This window comes from Salmo salar, chromosome ssa14 (genome assembly GCF_905237065.1).
Source record: "Salmo salar chromosome ssa14, Ssal_v3.1, whole genome shotgun sequence".
In the NCBI taxonomy this organism is placed as follows: Eukaryota; Metazoa; Chordata; class Actinopteri; order Salmoniformes; family Salmonidae; genus Salmo; species Salmo salar.
The window spans coordinates 72,701,542-72,727,549 of record NC_059455.1 but is presented as its reverse complement, the minus strand read 5'-3'; the positions used below and the strand labels follow the sequence as shown (position 1 = coordinate 72,727,549).

At 42.6% G+C, this 26,008-nt stretch overlaps 1 protein-coding gene across 4 annotated transcripts in view; it reads left to right on the top strand.

Annotated features, from left to right (window-relative positions):
• The first annotated feature begins 3,036 nt into the window (after nucleotides 1–3,036).
• LOC106570255 (transcription factor HIVEP3) overlaps nucleotides 3,037–26,008 on the top strand; it is a 45,589-nt gene continuing 22,617 nt past the window's right edge. For all 4 annotated transcript variants that reach the window (XR_006758917.1, XM_014142370.2, XM_045694768.1 and 1 more), the window contains exon 1: nucleotides 3,037–3,455. The gene's annotated coding sequence lies outside the window, so the exon portion shown is untranslated. The remainder of the gene's footprint in view (nucleotides 3,456–26,008) is intronic.

Here is a 26,008-nt window from a genome sequence, read left to right as displayed (position 1 = left end):
GAGTGGATTATTGACTGAAGTATTTATGGATATAAAGAAGGACATTATCGAACAAAAGGACCATTTGTAATGTAACTGGGACCTTTTGGAGAGCCAACAGAAGAAGGTAAGGCATATATTATATCGCTATTTCTGACTTTCGTGTCGCAACTCCCTGGTTGAAAATGATTTGTTATGCATTTGTGTGCTGGGCGCTGTCCTCAGATAATCGCATGGTTTGCTTTCGCCGTAAAGCCTTTTTGAAATCTGACACGGCGGCTGGATTAACAACAAGTTGAGCTTTATTTTGATCTATTGCACTTGTGATTTCATGAAAGTTTAATATTTATAGTAATTTAATTTGAATTTGGCGCTCTGCATTTTTATTGGAAATTGTCGAAATGGGACGGCAGCGTCCCACTAATCCACAAGAAGTTAAAGGTTTAACATCACATTACATCATTTCACAAATAGTTTCATCTTTACTCATTCATTTTATACAATAATTAGATGTAAACCTCATAACGGAGGCACCTATATAAACAGAGTTACGGTAATGTGGCTGTACTGTCTTTCATGAGGCCATAAACATGTAACAAACCGGACCGGGTTGTAGCTGGCTTCTCCATCGACTGTTTACACATTCTCTGAAACATGGATATTGTTCAGTTCTCAAATTCTGTGATGTAGTAGAAGTTCCTTTGTTCTACTGTGAAACTCTCACTTTCTATAATGCATGGCCAGGAGGAGAAAGTCTCCGCCAGGAATTTACGACCTGAGATAACAGAACCTGGGTGTAGGAGAGAGTGAGAGAGCGGGGGAAGCCACGATCTATATCCAGAAAAGGCCACGTCATGACACCTGTTAATTCACTGGTATAGAATATAACCTGGCAACTCTCTGGGGTAGAATATAACCTGGCAACTCTCTGGTATTAAATCTAACCTGGCACCTCTTTGGTATAGGATATAACCTGGAAACTCTGGTATAGAATACAACATGGCAACTCTCTGGTATAGAATAAACCTGGCAACTTTCAGAATATAACCTGGCAACTCTCTGGTATAGTATACAACCTGAAAATAAGGGAGAGCCGCACACTCTAGGAGCTCAGATGCAAAAATGTAATATCCATCCAACGTTTCGACAGCCAAGCTGTCTTCATCAGGGTATCATCACAAACACTGCGAGATGACTCGTTTATATAGTGTCAGAAGACACACAGGTGTCTGTAATCATGGCCTAATATCATTGGTTAACTCTGAAATATAAAAATGGCATACAAAGGACATACAAAAGAACAAATGGCAACTCTCTGGTAGGGAACATAACCTTGTAACTCCCTGGTAGAGAATCAAACCTGGCAACTCTCTGGTATAGTTTAACCTGGCAACTCTCTGGTAAAGAATATAACCTGGCAACTTTCAGTATACCTGGCAACTTCAGTATTTAACCTGTCAACTGTACTCCAGTAATGTGTTGCATTGGATTTGCCCAAAACAACATTTTATTCAGGACAAAAAGTTAATTGCTTTGCCACATTTTTTGCAGTATTACTTTAGTGCCTTGATGCAAACAGGATGCATGTTTTGGAATATTTTTGTTCTGTACAGGCTTCCTTCTTTTCACTGTGTGATTTAGAATAGTATTGTGGAGTAACTACAATGTTGTTGATCCATCCTCGGTTTTCTCCTATCACAGCCATTAAACTAACTGTTTTAAAGTCACCATTGGCCTCATGGTGAAATCCCTGAGTGGTTTCCTTCCTCTCCGGCAACTGAGTTAGGAAGGACGCCTGTATTTTTGTGGTGACTGGGTGTATTTATACACCATCTAAAGTTTAATTACTTCATCATGCTCAGAGGGATATTACATTTCAGTTTTCTTTACCCATCTACCAGTAGGTGCCCTTCTTTGCGAGGCATTGGAAAACCTCCATGGTCTGTGTTTGAATTTGTGATTTGAAATTCACTGCTTGACTGAGGGACCTTACAATTATCTCTGTGTGGGGTAAAGAGATTAGGTAGTCATAAAAAAAGTATGTCAAACACTTATTGCACACCGAGAGTCCGTGCAACTTATTATGTGACTTGCTAAGCACATTTTTACTCCTGAACTTATTTAGGCTTGACATTTCAGCTTTTTGCTTAAAATAAAAAAATAATTTGTAAACATTTCGAAAAACATAACACTGACATGGGGTATTGTGTGTAGGCCAGTGACAAAAAATTAAAAAAATTCAGGCTGTAACACACAATGTGGACAAAGTCAAGTGGTGTGAAAACTTTCTGAAGGCACTGTGATAATACTTTAGGTCCAGGCTTATATATTTGATTCAGACAATACAATAATAATATAGGGAACCTCTTCACATTCTGATGTATGATCATCACGTAATTAAGGGTTCAAGCTGCGAGAAACCCTTTTGTATTTGTTGGCAGTCATTATTAATATTACATAGTAATTATTGAATTAGGGTACAGAAAAGTAGTTCAACATTTATTTACATTGTCTATTGTGTTACACTGTAACATAACTAATTTATACAGTAATTTTGGCTTTCAACAGTAAACTCAAACGTTTAACTACATAATACTGTAAATGATGGTGCATTGTGGGAAAATGTATATATTTTAATAGTATAATAGTCCATTTTACAATATTGTACTGCCATTACACAGTACTTGCTTTGAGACTGTATGTATATTACAGTAGCAATAATGTAATATGAAATACAGAATTGTACTTGCCACTAAGCTGCCTGTAAATTACTGTCAAATTCATGGAAACCCCTGTACAGTGTAGGCCTGCTATTATCCATTGTCTCAGTCACTCACCAGGATTTGTTCAAACTGAGATTATATGAAATATATAATATCATAGGCCTACTTAAAACTACATTGAAGGCTAATACCATACCAGAGCCATTAATGAGAAACAAAAGGCATAGGCCTGTTTCTCCACTGTAGTGACTACAGTATGCCACTGCCAGCACTGCAAGTTGTTAAAGTGGGCGGAGTATTTCTCTGGTCTCGTGAGTGCTAGTGCGGTGCGCTGGAACTGCGTGGATCGAAGCAGCATGTTTTTCGCGAGGACCAGCTGTGTGTGTGGGACATTGGCGCACGCTGCTGTGTGAAATCGCAGCATCAGTTTGAAAAGGGACAATGAGGAGAGAAGAGGGGACCATCCATCCCTATCCCGCCAGCGTCAAGAAAAATAACACTTCTCAACCTAGGGCAGTCCGTTTACAGGGCAGGCTAGATTCTGAGAAAGTCTGCTCTGTTTCCGAATAGCCTACATGGCTCAAACAGTGCAGCTATGTTGACAGGTAGCATATTTACATTTTAGCATCTAGCTTTATTACCATACTTTTGCATACCGGTATGCCCCTGTCTGATAAGCAAGGAGGTGATCTGTGGAGGAGACACGGCAACTGCACTGCAACGAAGTGAAGTTCACCACCAGCGGCTCTGCAGGTACAGTAATGCTGGATACATTGTATCATTGTTTGAAAGCTTCAAGAGCTCGCTAGCTACAGTAACTGTTTTTCACAGGAGATGATGATAGGCTATTGTGCGTTGCAGGTCGCGTGCATAAAACCTTCTATCCAACAAAACAGCGAACTATGAGAAATGTGTTATGTTTTTGTGTATGAAGCAGAATGCCTTGTGATGCTCGTGGATTGCGTGTTGTGTGCATGTGTAGCTAGTAGTTTATACCTACTGCCTCCGTTTTGCACCGTATTGGGTCCATTCCAAGGCTTGGTTTGTCATTGTTCAAGTGTAATAGGTAGATATGAGAAAAGGAAGAGCGAAACCAGTGTTTCAGCTTGCCAACCACACAGTCGCCAGGCTACATTATGCAGATAGGAAACGGAACAACACGCGATCGGACGGCCATGTGTTTTTATCTTTTTATCAGCCATTATTTTACATTAGCCTAGGCTATTGACTCATCAATAAATGAACGGAAATAATTATGTATGAATAATCAAATCCTGTAGTTGTGTTTGTCTTACAAAGACATATTGGTCAAATATTATGCCATTTGATTTTTCGAATAATTTGTCATTCGATTAGGTCATGATGTTGCCAACGTGCATCTCACTAATGTGAGTCGCTCTCTCAGGAATGCAAGAGCCCACAATCCCACATCAACATCCACACGACAGGGATGCCATGCTTCATTTTCTCTTCTAATCTCCGAAAGCGAGAATAGGGAAATTAATTTAGAACATAAAATGGAGGTCAAATAACATAGGCCTATTTCATAACCATTTTAGAATAGACGGAAATGTAGTGGTCATTCTGCAGAGCATGCCTTATGAATTGACATATTCTGTGCATAGAATTCTAACCTGCTAGAATTCAATGTGACTGACGACGGCAGAGAGAGCATCCCGTACAGTCCACGGGAATGTCAGCCGCGCACGAAATCATATCGTTATCATTAAATATTAGCATACATAATCACAATTGCTCGGCTCAGATTGCGGCTCGTTTGGGTTTAATATTATGTCACTGCGGATATACTGAAGCATGCAATGCCAGTAGTCAATATCTATCCACTGTGCCTGTCTGTCTGCACAGATCCGGACCCTATTCATAAAATGTTACTCTATTCGCCAAGTCAATTGTCAGAAAATGACAATGGTAAGAATTAGATCGCCTATATTAGACTCCAGCCGCGTTGGTTTCTTGGAATGAACGATGGCGTAACGCTGCCGCACCGCAGTCAGTGGCACTGTTGTGGACGACACAGCTGCGTCCATCCATAAACCCCGGTGACGCTTTCTCCATTCTCTAGCACGCACATAGCCTTCTGTTTGTTGCAAGCACCTCTTTCTTGGTGAAATACGGATACATATTGTCCCGCGATGTTGTTAATAGTGCATTATAAGAAGTATTACCCATGTGACAGTTGGAGTCCAGCAACAGCTCAAGAGTGCTTCGATTTCCAATATCACGCGCCCCTATAGTATTAACTATCATCTTGCGTGTAATCAAGACGATGGACTGTCGTAAAGACAGAGGGCATTTCAGGCCAAATTGTTGAAATGTCGATTTTAGACACTTCAGAAATGGTGTTTGCTGCTTTGAATTCATAGAGAGAACAATACATATGTGGGCCATATCAGAGTGTATTTTTTTTAATGCAAATATCATTTCCAAAATAATAGGCCTTGGACAATAAATGGTTCCCAAGGATTCAAACTCAACACCAAAACCTTATTTTCTTCATCAAAGCTTTTTTTTGTTTTGGAATTTTCAACATGTAGCAGAGCATTGAAGCTTTTTGACTAGTTTTTACAGTTTTTTTATCCTCTTATGTTGTGTAGTAAATGTTTTCATTTAAAGTACATTGTGTTGCATTCCATGTCTAAACTGTGCTGTATAAATAAAGCTTGATTTGATTTAGTTGGTTTAGCTGTTGCTGGTATTTAACTGCTACAGTATTTAAAGTTGATGATTTAGGGCCAGGAATCTGGTGCCCCCAAACTGATCAGTCCTGACATCCCATGGCACCTAATGCTGTGCAGGGTTATTGGGTGTCAGTTTGGCATGCAGAGGGAGGAGAGGGAGGGCAAGGTGGGATGTTTGGCATTCTTCTGACTGTGTGTGTGACTTCATAGAGGGAATTTCCCCCGTGGATAATAACCACAGTTTCACTTTCCACTGTGAACTATAGTATTTAGCCAAAGCAAGAGCATAATGCTGTGACTGTGACACTGATTGGCCCAGAGCCCAAATGGCACTTACCATGTTTGCCATTAGGACCAGAATGGAGTGCAGTTTGTTCTTGATACTGAACATGAGCACACTTTGAGAAACAACACAGTCTCACGAGTCATTCCAGCTCGAGCCAAAACACATACAGTGGTGGTATGGTAAACATTTAAGAAGGAACGAAGAGTCTCCAAAGTGCGGTCCTGAACGTGTGTGTGTGTATGTGTGTGTTTTGCATGTGTGTGTGTGTGTCAAAGGTGGCTCTGTTCAGCCAAGATTAGTTCAGCCTGGTGAGGACAACATTGATATTCATCCTACACTTGCTTCTGGATGCCCTGTCAGTTTCCTCATCCCTCAGGTGTCAGTCACTAGTGGGGGTGTATGCGGTGTCAGTCATCACGCTGACCTTGGGAGCAGGTGAGTAAGAGGAAACATTCTCTGCAAACTCCTAATCCTTGGTCCTAGACATAAGAGTACATGAACAGACATCTTTCTAGAGAGCCCAGTGAACCAGATGACTGATTATAGCCATGCATATGGCTTAATGCTGATAATAATCTACAGGAAATGGCAGTCAGTTCAGTCCACCATTGATCTATATGGTCCAGTAGGCTACATTATGTCCAGCACTCATTACTCTACTAGCCATCTGATTAGAACAACTGTTTGTTTCCATTATATACAGTATCTTGAAATTCCTGCCCACTGTCCTAACCAACTCACACATTTCACTACTATTAAAAGCAAAACGAAGCAAAATGAATAGTCACCGGTAGATGGCCGATTAATTAGGGCCGATTTCAAGTTTTCATAAGATGGATGAAATCATAGATGGATGAAGATGGATGAAATCATACCTTGAAGGCAGAACTCAGTGTGTCAGAGTGAGCAATGAGCTGTCGCCCACTCTTAGCTATGATGTGGGCGTGCCCCAAGGGTCAATACTGGGGCCCCTCCTGTTCAGCCTGTACATTAATGATCTGCCTTCCGTCTGCACTGGGTCTGAAGTTCAAATGTATGCAGATGATACAGTGATATATGTGCATGCAAAGAGCAAACAACAAGCTGCACAAGAACTCATTACTGTAATGGTCCAGGTTACAAAGTGGCTCAGTGACTCGTGTTTGCATCTCAATGTGAAAAAAACAGTTTGCATGTTCTTCACAAAGAGGGCAACAGATGCTACTGAGCCAGATGTCTATGTGTCAGGGGAGAAGCTCCAGGTGGTATCTGATTTTAAGTACCTTGGAATCATACTTGATTCCAACCTCTCTTTAAAAAGCATGTGAAAAAGGTAATTCAAATAACCAAATTCAACCTAGCTAATTTCCGATTTATACGAAATTGTTTGACCACAGAGGTAGCAAAACTGTATTTCAAATCGATGATACTCCCCCACTTAACATACTGCTTGACTAGTTGGACCCAAGCTTGCTATACAACATTAAAACCTATTCAGTCTGTCTACAAACAGGCTCTCAAAGTGCTCGATAGAAAGCCCAATAGCCATCATCACTGTTACATCCTCAGAAAGCATGAGCTCCTGAGTTGGGAAAATCTTGTGCAATACACCGATGCATGTCTTGTATTCAAGATCCTAAATGGCCTAGCTCCCCCTCCACTCAGTACTTTTGTAAAACAGAAAACCCAAACATATGGCAGCAGATCCACAAGGTCTGCCATGAGAGGTGACTGTATAGTTCCCTTAAGGAAAAGCACCTTTAGTAAATCTGCTTTCTCTGTGAGAGCTTCCCATGTCTGGAATACACTGCCATCAGACACACATAACTGCACCACCTATCACACTTTCACAAAATGCATGAAGACATGGCTAAAGGTCAATCAGACTTGTGAACATAATCCCTAGCTGTGTATTGCCACTTTCCATGTTGTCTGTTGTCTGTAGCTTGTGAGGTGTGGAAACACTTTGTTGTTTTTATGGATTGTGTCTTGTTGCTTTTTGTTCTATGTTGCTCTGTCTGTATGCTACATCTTGCTTGTCCTATGTTGCTCTGTCTGTATGCTATGTCTTGCTTGTCCTATGTTACTCTGCGTGTGCTCACTGTTCAATGACTGTCTATATTGTAATTGTTTTTAATAACCTGCCCAGGGACTGCGGTTGAAAATTAGCCGGCTGGCTAAAACCGGCACTTTTACTGAAACGTTGATTAATGTGCACTGTCCCTGTAAAAATAAAATAAACTCAAACAAACTAACAAATCAAATACATTTTTTATTTGTCACATACACATGGTTAGCATATGTTAATGCGAGTGTAGTGAAATGCTTGTGCTTCTAGTTCCGACAATTGGTAATCGGCATTTTTGGACACTGATTATGGCCGATTACATTGCACTCCATGAGGAGACTGCATGGCAGGCTGACTACCTGTTATGCGAGTGCAGCAAGGAGCCATGGTAAGGTGCTAGCTAGCATTAAACTTATCTCATAAAAACAATCAATCTTAACTAGTAATTATGTTAACTACACATGGTTGATGATATTACTAGTTTATCTAGCTTGTCCTGCGTTGCATATAATCGATGTGGTGCCTGTTAATTTATCATTGAATCACAGCCTACTTCGCCAAACGGGTGATTTAACAAGCCCATTCGCAAAAAAGCACTGTCGTTGCACCAATGTGTACCTAACCATAAACATCGACGCCTTTCTTAAAATCAATACACAAGTATATATTTTTAAACCTGCATATTTAGTTAATATTGCCTGCTAACATGAATTTCTTTTAACTAGGGAAATTGTTGTCACATCTCTTGCGTTCTGTGCAACAGAGTCAGGGTAACATTATATGCAGCAGTTTGGGCCGCCTGGCTCGTTGCGAACTGTGTGAAGACCATTTCTTCCTAACAAAGACAGCCAACTTCGCCAAACGGGGGATAATTTAACGAAAACGCATTTTCGAAAAAAGCTCAATCGTTGCACGAATGTTCCTAATCCTTAACATCAATGCCTTTCTTAAAATCAATACACAGAAGTATATATTTTTAAACCTGCATATTTAGTTAAATGAAATGCATGTTAGCAGGCAATATTAACTAGGGAAATTGTGTCACTTCTCTTGCGTTCATTGCACGCAGAGTCAGGGTATATGCAACAGCTTGGGCCGCCTGGCTCGTTGCGAACTAATTTGCCAGAATTTTACATAATTATGACATAACATTGAAGGTTGTGCAATGTAACAGCAATATTTAGACTTATGGATGCCACCTGTTAGATAAAATACGGAACGGTTCCATATTTCACTGAAAGAATAAATGTTTTGTTTTCGAAATGATAGTTTCTGGATTTGACCATATTAATGACCTAAGGCTCATATTTCTGTGTGTTATTATATTATAATTAAGTCTATGATTTGATAGAGCAGTCTGACTGAGCGGTGGTAGGCAGCAGCAGGCTCGTAAGCTTTCATTCAAAGAGCACTTTACTGCGTTTGCCAGCATCTCTTTGCAATGCTTCAAGCATTGCGCTGTTTATGACTTGAAGCCTATCAACTCCCGAGATTAGGCTGGCAATACTAAAGTACCTATTAGAACATCCAAAAGTCAAAGTTATTTGAGATACAAATGGTATAGAGAGAAATAGTCCTATAATAACTACAACCTAAAACGTCTTACCTGGGAATATTGAAGACTCATGTTAAAAGGAACCACCAGCTTTCATATGTTCTCATGTTCTGAGCAAGGAACTTAAACGTTAGATTTTTTTACATGGCACATATTGCACTTTTACTTTCTTCTCCAACACTTTGTTTTTGCATTATTTAAACTAAATTGAACATGTTTCATTATTTATTTGAGACTAAATAGATTTTATTGATGTATTATATGAAGTTAAAATAAAAGTGTTCATTCAGTATTGTTGTAATTGTCATTATTACAAATATATAGACAGAAGCCACAGTGAGGTTGAGGAGGACCTGATCTGAGAAGGGACTTGTCTTGGCCATTAATCAGGAGGGATTCCCTGGGTCATCACGGCGACAGCGGAAATGTTCAAACAGCTCTAAGTGAACATACTTCCTCCCTGTTGGCACCGGCTTACAGGCGTCACAAGTGGAAATTACACCCCTCTCTCTTTCTTTCTCTATATCATCCACATTAATGAAATGGCACACAAATGTGTGTGTGTGTGTGTGCTCTCCCACACATTTATGTACATAAACATTTCTAGGCTAGCGAGTGTGTGTGTTCATATGTTAACACTATGTATGGGAATGAGCTCACATGTTGACTGGGTGCTGTGTTTGGCCTGGAGCCTGACCTGTACGTAGCCTGTAGCCCAGTCCTGTCAAGGGTTGGATAGTACTGTGCGACCCTGGTGGGGAGCATATGGACCCAGCCTGCTTTCACAGTGAGGTGGAGGGGCACTTTCTCTGCCCAGCCTGCCTTCTCACCAAGGTGAAGGGCTTGGATGGTTCTGTTATCACACTGTGAGCTTGGTGGGGAGTGTATGGACCCAGTATGAACCCAAAATGGTTTCTCAGTTAGGTGGAGGGGTGGATGGAGATCTCTCTGCTCTCGCTCTCCCGTGGAGTGCTGTGTTTGGCCCAGAGCCTGTCTTGTCAAAGGTTGGATGGTTCTACAACCCTGGAGGAGAATGTATGGTCCGAGTATGAACCCAACCTGGCTTCTCAGTTAGGTGGAGAAGCTCTCTTTCTCAGTTCTCCCTTTCTCCCTTGGAGAGAAGTTTGGCAAAGGGATCCTCTCTCTCTCTTTCTCTCTCTCTCTCTCTCTCTCTCTGCCCAGCCTGCCTTCCCAGCTAGGTGGAGAGGTTGGCTGGTTCTATGTGACCCTGGAGGGTATTTTTCTCTCTCTGCTTTCTCTCTCGTTCAGTGTCCAGCTTGCCTGCAGTGAGGTGCAGGACCAGGCTCTCTCTGCTCTCCCTTTGCCCTGTGGAGAGAGCAGCCGGTCATCAGCTGTAGGGCTCATTCACAAGACACCAACAACACACACACACTATACTGCTTTCATAGTTGATGAAGGTCATGTGTTCTCTGGGTCGGGATAGAGGACTATCTGCCAGTGTGTTAAAACAGGGCCTACAGTCAAGCTACCAATGCCAGTAGCTATAGCAAACCTATTTATTTGTTTGTGTCCTCTTACAGGGGGGATTGGTTGCAGCTTTGTGGAGAATCGTTTTTTAAAATGGATTAATTTGTCTTATCAAGTCTTAAAATGTTAACGTGTCAAGCGTAGCTGTGGCCGCCAATAAGGGCCGCTTTTATCAATATCTGTGGCAGGTTTCATTGATAGACGTCAAAAATATTTTCCTTAGTGCTTCCCTGTCCACAGTATCACTGCCCTACTCTATCTTACCCTCTATCTCTCCTCTTATCCAGTTCTCTCTACCTCCTTCTAGCCCCCTTCTCTCTCGTTTTCTCTCTCTCTCTCCTCTTACCCCTTCTCTTCTTTCTTTCTATCCTTTACCTCCTCTTACCCCCCCCTGTAATTGCTATAGATTCCTGGACAGGGGCTTGTTGGCAGAATGCCCCAGTGTGTTGGTTCTCTGTTGGTGAAACAAGAGAACATATGGTTAGTCCCTCTCCTTCTATCCCCACCCCCTTCCTCTCTGTCTCTATTTCTCTCTCGTCCTCTCTCTTTTTTTCTGCATTACATCATCTTGATATGGGAGCTGATTGGTTTGGCATTACTGCTCTGTGAGAGCAAAGGGACCAGGAGAAAGCACTGGATCTGAAAGTGTGTTATTGGAGCTCAGTTCAACCAAAATGTGCTCATGCAACAGAGGTGGTTCGGTGAACCGCACTCTTGTGGTGAGTAACCTTGCCAGATACTTAAAGACGTGTTTCTCGTTGAACTAATGCCTACACTTTAGCTCAGCGGGTTAAAAACAGAGTCTTGTGGCGCTTCCCGGAGAACCGGGTTCGAAAACCCTGGTCGGTCGAACTCCTAACTCACGCCGAGTCAAAACGATGTGTGTCAAAGTGAACTTGATACAGAGAAAGAGAGGGAGCCAACCTGGTGAGTTAGTGTGTTGTGTGGCAGGCTTTGTCTTCCCAACAGTTTACTGCTGGACATCCTGCTGAACCCCTCAGCCAGCTAAATGCATCACATCTACTCACTCTACTGTGTTTGGATCGATCCCTCTGATGGTAGTTACATCATAGCTCTCACTGCTGCCCAGTGTGTTTTGTGTGAGTGTGTTTTAGTAATGTAGAGTTACATCATATAACGCTGCTTCACATTGACGAAATCCAGAGTAGACTGCCTGTTAAGCCTTTCTGCATGACGGTTGTTATCAACTCTGTGCAATCAGCTTCCTGGCTCTGTTCCTAGTGGTTGGTGTTTGTGTGCGTGTGCGTGTTATATTCTGGATCACATGACCTCTTCTTTGTCTCTACTTCTTTTCGTCAATGACAGTAATAACAGGTGCAGGTACAGACAGACACAATATAATGTTGACATCCTCATAACACCTTCTTCCTGGTGACTGTTGAGTGTGTATAAATAATGTCACAGTTTCCTTGACATTAGTTGGTGTTAAACCCCCCTCCTTCCCAGACTCACACCCATGCACTACAGTAAACCTTAAGTGAAGCATGTGGGTTCAAAGAAAGAACTAGTGCGGGCAGTGACACTTTCTAAATGTAGCAGTTCCTCTTTCTACAGTATTTCCTCTAACCACACAAAGCCTCCCATTCGTGTCCTCTGATTTCCTTCATGGTCCTTTTTTTGTCCACTTCTCAGTCTGTCTGACTGTATTTATAACACTTTCCCATAACAGATTCTTTATGTGTGTGTGTGTATTTTTATGATTGCACAAAAACCCCATGTGTTCTGTTTATATCAATGACGTCGTACTGTATTTGCGTAATGATTGCCCTGTGGTAAGACTCGTACACTGCACAAAAATATAAACGCAACATGCAGCAATTTTAAAGTTACATTTCATATAAGGAAACCAGTCAATTGAAATAAATTCATTTGGCCCTAATCTATGGAATTCACATGATTGGAAAGACTGTCACGTCCTGACCAGTAAAGGGGTCATTTGTCATGTAGTATGGTCAGGCGTGGCAGGGGGTGTTGTTTTTGTGTGTTTTGGGGTTGGTTTATTTAGAGGGGATTTGTTCTAGTTTTCATTTTCTATGTTCGTTTTCTATGTGTGGCCGAGTATGGTTTCCAATCAGAGGCAGGTGTCTTTCGTTGTCTCTGATTGGAAGCCATACTTAGGCAGCCCTTTTTTCCTTTGGGTTTGTGGGTGGCTGTTTTCTGTATAGCTCGTGTGCCTTACGGAACTGTTTGGTCGTTTGTTTATTTTGTTTCAGTGTTCTCTCGAAATAAAGTAAGAAGATGAGCACTATTCCCGCTGCGCCTTGGTCTGTCCCTTACGACGCCTATGACAGAACCACCCACCGAAAGAAGACCAAGCAGCGGGGTAAGGAGTAGGAGAGGTATTATGGAGTCGTGGACGTGGGAGGAGAATTTAGACGGGAAAGGAACCTGGAGGCAGGCTGGGGAGTATCATCGACTGAAGGAGGAACTGGAGGCATCGAAGGCAGAGCGGCGCTACTATGAGGCGCTGTATAAGCTAAGAGGCAAGTGCGAGAGGCACCCCCAAAACAAGAAGATGAGCACTATACCCGCTGCGCCTTGGTCTGTCCCTTACAAATACAGATATGCATCTCTTGGTCACAGATACCTTAAAAAAAGGTAGGGGTGTGGATCAGAAAACCAGTCGGTATCTCGTGTGACCACCATTTGCTTCATGCAGCGCGACACATCTCCTTTGCATAGAGTTGATCAGGCTGTTGATTGTGGCCTCTTCAATGGCTGTACGAAGATGCTGGATTTTAACGGGAATTGGAACACGCTGTCGTGTCAATCCAGAGCGTCCCAAACATGCTCAGTGGGTGACATGTCTGGTGAGTATGCAGCCCATGGAAGAACTGGGACATTTTCAGCTTCCAGAAAGTGTGTACATATCCTTGTGACATGGGGCCATGCATTATCATGCTGAAACATGAGGTGATGGCGGTGGATGAATGGCACAACAATGGGCCTTAGGATCTCGTCACGGTATCTTTGTGCATTAAACTTTCCATTGATTAAAATGCAATTGTGTATGTTGTCCGTAGCTTATGCCTGCCTACTCATACCATAACCCCACCGCAACCATGGGGGACTCTGTTCACAACTTTGACATTAGCATACCTCTTGCCCACACAACGCTAGTCTGCCATCTGCCCGGTACAGTTGAAACCGTAATTCAGCCATGAAGAGCACACTTCTCCAGCGTGCCTGTGGCCATCAAAGGTGAGCATTTGCCTACTAAAGTCGGTTACGACGCCAAACTGCAGTCAAGTCAAGATACTGACGAGGACGACAAGCACGCAGATGAGCTTCCCCAAGACGGTGAAATTCTTTGGTTGTACAAACCCACAGTTTCATCATCTGTCCGGTTGGCTGGTTTCAGATGATCCCACTGGTGAAGAAGCCAGATGTGGAGGTCCTGGGCTGGCGTTACACGTGGTCTGCGTTTGTGAGGCCGTTTGGATGTACTGCCAAATTCTCTAAAACGACTTTGGAGGCGGCTTATGCAAGAGAAATGTACATTTAATTATCTGGTAACAACTCTGGTGGACATTTCTGCAGTCAGCATGCCAATTGCATGCTCCCTCAAAACTTGAGAGATCTGTGGCATTGTGTTGTGTGACAAAACTGCACATTTTAGAGTGGTCTTTTATTGTCCCCAGCACAAGGTGCCCCTGTGTAATTATCATGCTGTTTAATCAGCTTCTTTTTATGCCACACCTGTCCTGTGGATGGATTATCTTGGCAAAAGAGAAATTACCACTAACAGGGACGTAAACATATTTGTGCATAAAATTTGAGATAAATAAGCCTTTTGTGTGTATGGAAAATCTTTTTAATTTCAGCTTATGAATCATGGGACCAACACTTTAAATGTTCCGTTTATATTTTTGTTCAGTGTATTTTTTGCCCAGACTTGCCCAACTGCTGGCCAAGATTGAACGTGATAAACTTTGATTGTTATTGTTAGACTTGTGGAACTTCGTCATAGTAGCTCTACTAAGTGGTTCATAATGGTGCATTATTTCATCACGTGAAAGGAACGTTCTAGATGACTAGAATCACATGGTGTGGTTCTGGGTCTGCATAAGGGTTCTGATTTCTTCTGTTCTGTAGTTAGTGAGGTCATTCAAACGTGAATTCACTGTAACATTGTACTGTTTCACTCTCAATACTTAGAAGAAATAGCCGCAGAAGAGAGAGAGAGAGAGAGAGCATCAGAATCAATTAGACTAAATGAGGTGAGCAAAGTATACCCATCGGGTTTCTATTTCCAAATGAATCTCTGAAGTGTCCTTTGTACAGACTGAGTAAATACATGCACCACATCCATGTAATGAACCTGTTATTGGAACAGTTAATAACAGGGCTCTACAGAAATGGGTCACCCACCACACATAGCCCTACAGTATTATACATGTCAATATGGTGGCGTGTCAGATTGGTTAGATCACAGGGGAACATACAAGATCCTGTCTGGTCAGGTACTATTCAGAACTTCATATGGGCCTTCCTCTGAACAGGGTCTTTAAGATGGGCAACCACATGACGGTCATGTCGCCATTTCATGTGGCTGTGAGGGAGAGTCTCTGTGTGTGTGTGTCTGGGTCTGTGTTTGTGTGTACCTGGGTCTCTGTGTGTGTGTGTGTGTGTCTGGGTCTGTGTTTGTGTGTGCCTGGGTCTCTGTGTGTGTGTGTGTCTGGCTCTGTGTTTGTGTGTGCTTGGGTTTGGGTGTGGGTGTGGGTGTGGGTGTGGGTTTGGGTGTGGGTGTGGGTGTGGGTTTGGGTGTGGGTTTGGGTGTGGGTGTGGGTTTGGGTTTTGGGTGTGGGTGTGGGTGTGGGTTTGGGTTTGGGTGTGGGTTTGGGTGTGGGTTTGGGTGTGGGTGTGGGTTTGGGTTTGGGTGTGGGTGTGGGTTTGGGTGTGGGTTTGGGTGTGGGTGTGGGTGTGGGTGTCTGTACGTCGGAATACATACCACCTGGCTAGCTGACATTAGACGGTCATACACTTTCTTCATGCCATGTCCATACCAACATACCACTTAATACACATGCACAGTACATTGATCCATTCTAAGTAGTGGGTTAGTGTGGATATTGGGGACAGAGACAGTATAAGCCTTTGAGCTGCTACTTGGGGTGTGTTCTGCCAGGCAGAAGGTTATCTGTCTTTTATCCTGGTTGACTCCTGCTACGGCTGCTGCTGCCTATTGAGTGGATGACCATTAGGCCTCTAGTTAATTGATTGATATGATGGACAATGGGAAGATGGAGAGTGGAAATTCGAGCATGGGTATAGACAGCAGCAACCGGGAGAGACAGGACATTAAAGCCTTGTATTTTATGTAAGAGCTTATATAAACACTGCTTTTACCTAAGGATAGCTAAATATAAACTCAAACACTCTCAAAGTAAAAATAGCCACAACCAGTGGAGGCTGCTGAGGGGAGGATGGCTCAAAATAATGGTTGGAATGGAGTCAATGGAGTGGTATCAACCACATAGAAACCACGTGTTTGGTACCATTCCATTGACTCCATTCGATCCATTATTATGAGCTGTCCTCCCCTCAGCAGCCTCCACTGGCCACAACATGTGATTGCACAGGATTGATTCTCCTTGTGAGTGTGTGTGAGTTTATTATTTCACCCCTTCATCATCTTCTCTCCCAGTTAGCTAACTGCTAGTAAATTTACTGTCTTGCTTTGAGGTGGGAACAGTACAGTACAATGAATGCAGTGAGTGTCTGAGTCAGTGAGGTTAAGGAGAGACAGGGTGGGGACTAGGGAGACTGAGACAAGCTGGGTGTATCTCTGTGATGTTATTCAGTCCCCCCCCCCAATCAATATGGCAACTAAAGGAACAAGTTGGTGGGCAGATTGAGGCTGGCATCGCGTTGTGGCAAATAGCCGTCCCATTCAAGGCCCAACTGCCCGTGGAGGGCGAGGGACAACACAACACATGCACACTGGCAGCTTTGTCACTGGCGTTATGGCTGTGATGTTGACAAGGACTCTCTCTGTACTGCCTGCTACTGCTGTGGAGGGATGAAGACCTTGGTTAGGGCTGCCTCCTGTTACTCTCTCCACTCTCCTACTGCCTCTGCCTTTCCTTTGAAAGCCAGCCTGTGTGTGTGTGTGTGTGTGTGTGTGTGTGTGTGTGTGTGTGTGTGTGTGTGTGTGTGTGTGTGTGTGTGTGTGTGTGTGTGTGTGTGTGTGTGTGGCCGTTCTTTAGCTACCCACTGCCTTGATGGCATTCCTTCAACACTCCACATGTCAGCACGCTTTTAGCCTTTTGAAAAGTGAAACTGGAAAAAAAGGAAAAAGAATCTCCCTCTCTTTCTCCCTCCCATGGTATAAAGAGAGGAATAGTGATGTCAGAGTCACTGAATTGCCTGGACTGTGTTCAGCTGGATCTGTCATGAGTATGCAGAGGGGAACGGTGTGTGTGTGTGTGTGTGTGTGTGTGTGTGTGTGTGTGTGTGTGTGTGTGTGTGTGTGTGTGTGTGTGTGTGTGTGTGTGTGTGTGTGTGTGTGTGTGTGTGTGTGTGTGTGTGTGTGTGTGGACATTCTCCACAACCACTCTGAAAACCTAGGAACCCTGTGAGCCTGTTATTTACACCTGGGTCCCTGTGTTTTCAGCTTGTCCACTAAACCAAGTTTTTTGTCAGAATGCAGCAGCAGCAGCAGCAATAGGTAACTGTACCCTCGCTTCCCCCGCCTATTGAAAGTGAGAACTGAATGGGGAAACTCACCACCACACACCCCCACTCTCTGTTCTCCTCCTCTGCCAGCTGGGCAGCCTGAGATCCCTGCCAAGATTAATATGGCCTGACGTCACCCTCCAAATAAGGAGATCCCACTTCACTTTTACAATGAGCGAGAGAGAGAGTTGGGTCCGCTCACCAACCAAGAATTCACAAAATGGGACAAACACCAAATTGAGACTGTGCATGCAGAATTCTGCAAAAATATCCTCCGTGTACAACGTAACACCAAATAATGCATGCTGAGCAGATTTAGGTCGATACCCGTTAATGATCAAAAACCAGAAAAGAGCAGTTAAATTCTACAACCACCTAAAAGGATGTGATTCCCAAACCATCCATAACAAAGCCATCACCTACAGAGAGATTAACCTGGAGAAGAGTCCCCTAAGCAAGTTGTTCCTGGTGCTTTGTTCACAAACACAAACAGACCCCACAGAGCCTCAGGACAGAAACACAATTAGACCCAACCAAATCATGAGAAAACAAAAATATAATTACTTGACACATTGCAAAGAATTAACAAAAAAACTGAGCAAACTAGAATGCTATTTGGATACATGACCACTGTGACTGACCCACAATTAAGGAAAGCTTTGACTATGTACATACTCAGTGAGCATAGCCTTCCTATTGAGAAAGGCTGCCGTAGGCAGACCTGGCTCTTTAGAGAAGACAGTCTATGTGCACACTGCCCACAAAATTAGGTGGAAACTGAGCTGCACTTCCTAACCTCCTGCCAAATGTATGACCATATTAGAGACACATACAGTACCAGTCAAAAGTTTGGAAACACCTACTCATTCCAGGGCTTTTCTTTATTTTTACTATTTTCTACATTGTAGAAATGTTTGGTTCCAACTGCCGTGTCTTTGTGAGACACAGAGTAGGTGAACGTATGATATCTGCATGTGTGGTTCCCACCGTGAAGCATGGAGGAGGAGGTGTGATAGTGTCACCAGCAAAGCACTCCCACACCATCTATGATTTATTTAGAATTCAAGGCACACTTAACCAGCATGGCTACCACAGCATTCTGCAGGGATACGCCATCCCATCTGGTTTGCGCTTAGTGGGACTATCATTTGTTTTTCAACAGGACAATGACCCAACACACCTCTAGGCTGTGTAAGGGCTATTTGACCAAGACAGAGAGTGATTGAGTGCTGCATCAGATGACCTGGCCTCCACAATCACCTGACCTCAACCCAATTGAGATGGTTTGGGATGAGTTGGACCGCAGAGTGAAGGAAAAGCAGCCAACAACTGCTCAGCATATGTGGGAACTTCTTCAAGACTGTTGGAAAAGCATTCCAGGTGAAGCTGGTTGAAAGAATGCCAAGAGTGTGCAAAGCTGTCATCAAGGCAAAGGGTAGCTACTTTGAAGAATCTAAAATATAAATATATTTTGAATTGATTAACACTTTTTTTGGTTACATGATTCCATGTTATTTCATAGTTTTGATGTCTTCACTATTATTTTACAATGTAGAAAATAGTGTGTCCAAACTCTATACTGGCGTACTGTACTTCCCTCAGATTACACAGACCCATAAAGAATTCAAAAACAAATCCAATTTTGATAAACTCCCATATCTATTGGGTGAAATACTACAGTGTGCAATTACTGCAGCAAGATTTGTGACCTGTTGCCACAAAAAAAGGGCAACCAGTGAAGAACAAATACCATTGTAATTACAACCCATATTTATGTTTATTTATTTTCCCTTTTGTACTTGAATTATTTGCATATCGTTACAACACTGTATATAGCCATAATAGGACATTTGAAATATCTCTATTCCTTTGGAACTTTTGTGAGTGTAATGTTTACTGTTCATTTTTATTATTTATTTCATTTTCACTTGCTTTGCCAATAAAGACCCTTAAATTGGAGAGAGAGACCCCTCCTGCCCATTCATACACAGACCGAAAGACGTGCGTAATAAACTATTTGTCACCTTAGTGCACAGAGTAGAGTGGTGTCTCTCAGTGCACGTAGGGTAGAGTGGTGTCTCAGTGCACGTACAGTAGAGTGGTGTCTCAGTGCACGTAGAGTAGAGTGGTGTCTCAGTGCACGTAGAGTAGAGTGGTGTCTCTCAGTGCACGTAGAGTAGAGTGGTGTCTCAGTGCACGTACAGTAGAGTGGTGTCTCTCAGTGCACGTACAGTAGAGTGGTGTCTCTCAGTGCACGTAGAGTAGAGTGGTGTCTCTCAGTGCACGTAGAGTAGAGTGGTGTCTCAGTGCACGTAGAGTAGAGTGGTGTCTCTCAGTGCACGTAGAGTAGAGTGGTGTCTCTCAGTGCACGTAGAGTAGAGTGGTGTCTCAGTGCACGTACAGTAGACTGGTGTCTCAGTGCACGTAGAGTAGAGTGGTGTCTCTCAGTGCACGTAGAGTAGAGTGGTGTCTCAGTGCACGTACAGTAGAGTGGTGTCTCAGTGCACAGAGTAGAGTGGTGTCTCAGTGCACGTAGAGTAGAGTGGTGTCTTTCAGTGCACGTACAGTAGAGTGGTGTCTCTCAGTGCACGTAGAGTAGAGTGGTGTCTCAGTGCACGTAGAGTAGAGTGGTGTTTCAATTACCCTTCTCACAGTCACAGAGCGGGCTCTCATTCATTCACATTCACTTTTGCTCTGTTCCTCTGTCTCGCTCTCTCACTCTCTCTCGCTCTCACTCTCTCTCTCGCTCTCTCCCACACTTGCTCTCTCTCTCTCGCCGCATCTTTTACTCACCCTCTTTCTGTCAGATGTGGAGGGAAAACCACCTGCCTCCAGGTAAAGGACATTGATATTCTCTAACCTTTTACTGTTGATAACTGTGTTTTATTCCACATTGTTCATTTACTAGATTATTGCCTGGTTATTGGTGTGTGTGTGGTGATTCTGTGAATGATTTCCATGTGTGTTGTTTGTCCGTCCATACTCCAGCACTCTGTCAGAGACCCCTGGGCCTCAAACACACACCAGTGTGCGCCCATTGACACACACACACACACACACCTGCGTGCGCAAGCACACACACACACACACACACACACACACACACACACACACACACACACACACACCCTGCGTGCGCAAGCACACACACACACACACACACACACACACACACACACACACACACACACACACACACACACACACACACACACACACACACACACACACACACACACACACACACACACACACACAGACCTAGGAATGTCAGCATTGCGTGTGTGTGTGATGGCCCCAGGGCTCTACTTCTGTCTTTCTGACAGACTGCTGATGAAGCTGTGGTCGGTTTCTGACTCAATGTCCTGCTAATACTGTTCCTGAGATAATGTAAGAGGGAGAGAGAAAGAGAGAGGGAGAGCGAGAAAGAAAGATGGGGAAAGAGAGCGAGAAAGAGAAAAAAAGAGAACTGGCAGATTGAAAAAATAGACATTTCATCTTGAAATAATACATTGTCTGTGATAGTAGGGCCGGGCGATGTGGCCAAAATATCATATCACAGTATTTTTCAGATTTTTGACGGTATGACATTATTTGACGGTATTTAATGTTTTTGCATAATAAAAGTTTTACATTTGCTTTATGAGTAGTCCGTGACCCTAGGGTGGCAACACATATTCTAAATTATTTCAATGGGTCTTTCTCCATTCTGATTGTTTTATACTGTTCAATTCAACTTCAACCTAAAATAATTTCCTGCATTTCCATAAATTCCTGCATTTCCTGCACTCATTTGAAATAATTTCCACACTGCCACGTCGGGCTGCATGACATGGGCAGAAAAACTTGGCCTTATTTTTAACCAAATGTTGCAATTGTGATTTGACTTGCGATTTAGATTAAGACACTTGGGTGAGCTGTTGGAATCATGGAAATGCAATGCTTATTCTAATTCTATAGTAAGAATACAAATAATAGTGGGCACTTTGAATTCAGTGTTTGACATGACAATAAATTAAAATGCCATGGAGGAATTATTTTTAGTAAATACTTCCTTAACACTTATTTTTTCTTTAACTGCATTGTTGGTTAAGGGTTGGAAGCATTTCACTGTTGTATTCGGCGTAGGTGACTAATAGCATTTGATTTGATTGTGGCAGGGTAGGAACCAAAGTGATGGTCAGTGTTTCCTAGGGGACCCTATAATCTTTGGCTACATTAAATGTTTCTTCATGTAGCCAACATATTCATGCTTCGCCTATTCCTCTTTGATTTAGAAGATACTGTTGCACAAACACCATGTTGATTTAGGCCACACCAGCACTGGTATCAGGCTGTATTAGTTAGCTATGTTTGCTCTGACTCAGCATATTTATTAGCTAGCTAGCGATTAACATTAGTGGCTAACACGATTTAGCTAAAACTTCAGAAATATTTATATTAAGAAGCAAGTAGAAACAACATCTTTGTCATCAACATTGTTGCATGTGCTGCATTGACCATGCAGATTGAACACAAGTGTCTCCTGGTCACGCAACAACAAACCAAATCCTTGAGTGACAGGGGGCGGGGCTAGGTCTGTGTAGAAAGCGGAATGGAGAGAGAGCAGAGAGGAATTACTCAAGTAGCATAAAAAGGGACGGTACACACAGCATATCACATTTAACAAACCAAACATTCAAATACCATTTATAGAAGGTAAAGTAAAAACTCAAACCGGTCCGTGCATCAATACCGGTATATAGTCAAATACAGTATACCGCCCAGCCCCATGTGAGAGAGCGATGGAGGGAGAGAGAAAGAGAGACAGAAAGAGATGTTTCATGTTGTTATTGGGAAAAAAATATTGTTACATAAGCCGTTACAAAGAGTTTGGTGACACAATTAACAAAATGTTTTTTGACAAGGTTGTTTCGCAGAGTATCTGTGCACAGTGTTGTTAATGCTGTTAAATTCTGTTGTAAATTCTTGATGTCAAAATGTATTTTCAAATTTAAATATTACATTTTGTATTTACTATTGTTTCTTAGTTCTTAGTTGTCATCTCAAGAACTGGATCATATTCTCAGTTTCTCTTCTGGTGGGATACATGTCTGTAGAGCGGCGATTTAAAGCCAGGTATTGATTTTTGGATTTGTACATTTATTTGTCCAAAAAGATACGCTTTGTGGGAGAAAAGCATCTCAAATGGCTTTCTCTCTCTCTCTCTCTCTCCCTCTTTCCAGCTCCCTCTCTCGCCCTCTCTCCATCTATCTCTCCATCATTTTCCCTCTCTCTCCCTTTCCATCTGTCTTTCTCTCCCTCTTTCCATCTCTCTCCCTTTCTCAACAAGGATGCTGGGAGATATATTTAGCTCTCCTTCCCTCCATCTGCTGTCGCTCTGCGTGGTTTAGGGGGCGTCACCATAGCAACCACCGCTGGGTGCATATAGGTACGAGAGGAGGGACGTTTACTGTGTTTAAAAAAAAAAGTGTTTTAAACTAAAACAAATTCAGTTTTATCATTTTTTGGGGGGAAATATGATTTGAATATGTAGGAGACTAGGTAGTGGTACTAACCAAGTCTACTCTCCTTGAGAATGAGATGCCATTTCTAGTGTTTGAATGAGATATCAGAAAATCTGGTTCCCTCGTGCAGATATGGCTGTGTGTTATGGAGTTTAAGGATTGTGTGAGATATTATACTGAACAAAAATATAAACTTAACATGCAACAATTTCAAAGATTTTACTGAGTTACACTTCATATAAGGAAATAAATAAATCCATTTGGCCCTAATCAATGGATTTCACATGACTGGGAATACAGAGATGCATCTGTTAGTCACAGATTCCTTTAAAAAAAAAGGTAGGGGCGTGGATCAGAAACCCAGCCAGTATCTGGTGTGACCACCATTTGCATCATGCAGTGCGACACATCTCCTTCACATAGTTGTGGCATGTTGTCCCACTCCTCTTCAATGGCTGTGTGAAGTTGCTGGATATTGGCGGGAGCTGAAACACGTTGTCGAACACTTCGATCCAGAGCATCCCAAACATGCTCAATCGGTGACATGTCTGGTGAGTATGCAGGCCATGGAAGAACTGGAACATTTTCAGCTTCCAGAAATTGTGTACAGATCTTTGGGCATGGGGCTGTGCATTATCATGCTGAAACATGAGGTGATGGCGGCGGATGAATGGCACGACAATGGGCCTCAGGATCTGGTCACGGTATCTCTGTGCATTCAAATTGCCATCGATAAAATGCAATTGTGTTTGTTGTTTCGTTGCTTATGCCTACTCATACCATAACCCCACCGCCACCGTGGGGCACTCTATTCACAACATTGACATCAGCACACCGCTCTCCCACACAACGCCATACACATGGTTTGCGGTTGTGAGGCCGGTTGGACGTACTGCCAAATTCTCTACAAATATGTTGGAGGCGGCTTATGGTAGAGAAATGAACATTACATTCTCTGGCAACAGCTCTGGTGGACATTCCTGCAGTCAGCATGCCAATTGCAGCTCCCTCAAAACTGAGACATCTGTGGCATTGTGTTGTGTGACAAAACTACACATTTTAGAGTGGCCTTTTGTTGTCCCCTGCACAAGGTGCACCTGTGTCATGATAATTCTGTCTTGATATGCCACACCTGTCAGGTGGATGGATTATCTTGGCAAAGGAGAAATGCTCACTAACAGGGATGTAAACAAATGTATGCTTTTTGTGCGTATAGAACCTTTCTGGGATGTTTTATTTCAGGTCATGAAACATGGGACCAACACTTTACATGTTGCGTTTATATTTTTGTTCAGTGTAGATTGAATATCAGGTAGATCAGGATGTTTGCTGCTGCCTACAACAAGCATCGTATTGACAATGACCTGCTTGTCTGAGCCAAGGCAATAACTGTGAGATGCCAACACCTGACGACACACAGTTTTACGGCACGCAAAATGTATACACACAATGAACCCACTCCACTTGTTTGACAATTTGCACTGTTAACACTTGTTCCAGATTTAACAGAAGAATGTCACCTCTTTCTCAAAGTGTAAATTAATATCATACTGTAGAAAGCTCTACTCTTCTACAGTAAATATACAGTGTTGGCTTCTATAATGGTTGTGTCTCCTCACGTGACCGTTTTGTAGTCTCTTAGTCCACCTGCAGTACAGTATCTGTCTGACCTACATTCCATCATCCACTCTTGAAATGCACTTTAGAGGTTGGACACTGATTTGCACGTCAGAGGAACACCTAACACACTGAATGTCCATACAGATGTACTGTCCTCTCTTAAGGGCATTTGGAAACAGAAGTAAAATGACTGGCCAAAAAACGGTGTAGTTATTTACTCAGTTTATCACTGCTCAACATGTTATCAGTTGTTTTATATTGACCAGCAGCTAGCCCCTCCTGTGATTTTGCCCTCTTCCAGAGGAACTTTGGTGCAGGCTGCAACCAACTGGTCAGTGACTCTGTTCAAATACCATCCTAGCATACTTCCTAGATTGAAGCAACGTATTGGGCATGCATTCTAGGTGGTATGGTTGTGTGGATATTAGAACACACCTAGTGTATGGGATGACTGGGTTGTTGCTACAGTGCAGTATGTTGGGGCAGAGAAAGTAGTGAGTTTATTTCCTCCCGTATCTGATTCTGCACTGTGTCACCTTGTATGTTATCCTCATGAGAAACAGAGATGATGCAAAGCTAAGATGACAAAGATTGTTTGTATTTGGCTGCCTGGGTTTAGACATCTTTAACTACATCAGTTAGAGTGTTGGAGCCATTTAATGCCTGAAAATAAAAATGTATTAAAGAACATTATTTGGTGAAATGTATATTACTTAATGGGCTTTCAGTGAATTGCTGTCATTAGAGAAGTCTGCTTGTTTGACAGTGCAAAGTTAGAATAAGGAGAAATAAGAACTCAAATGTGTTATTGTAGATGGTTATTTGACTAGATGCCGGAGTATATTTTTTTCACAGCTGAATGACGTAATCCACTCCCCAATGGGAGAGGTGTTGGTGTTATCTTATGGCGGTGTCTAGCTGCAGACTACAACATTTGCATTTGGCCTAATTCTTTTTAGCTAGCGTAAGCAGCAGGGATTTGGGAGACTTTGGGGGAGTCTGGATGAATGAAACTATTGGCTCTTCTGGGTTCATGAGTTGGGCAATCAAGAGGAAAAAAATCAGTCTCCCTTGTCTTGGGAGTGTGATCGCTGAGAAACACATAGTAGCTTATGATTGAGCAATGTGCAATGCACACGGCTGATTGGGAACTATTCAAGGGGTTATTAGTTGCAAAATCTGAAAATGGATGCTTTGACTTGGAGTGTTTTTCTTCATGATAGTCAGGTAAATGAGATCTTAGTTTATGTAACCAGATTCCAAATCACAGTTGGTAACTAACACCTACATTTTAGGTGTACGTTTTTGACTTTTTATATCATGCCAATGTTTTTTGTTGTTGTTGACAAAGTGCAACTGAAACTGGTCGCTATGAGAAATGTGCCCCTTTAATACAGTGGGGGGG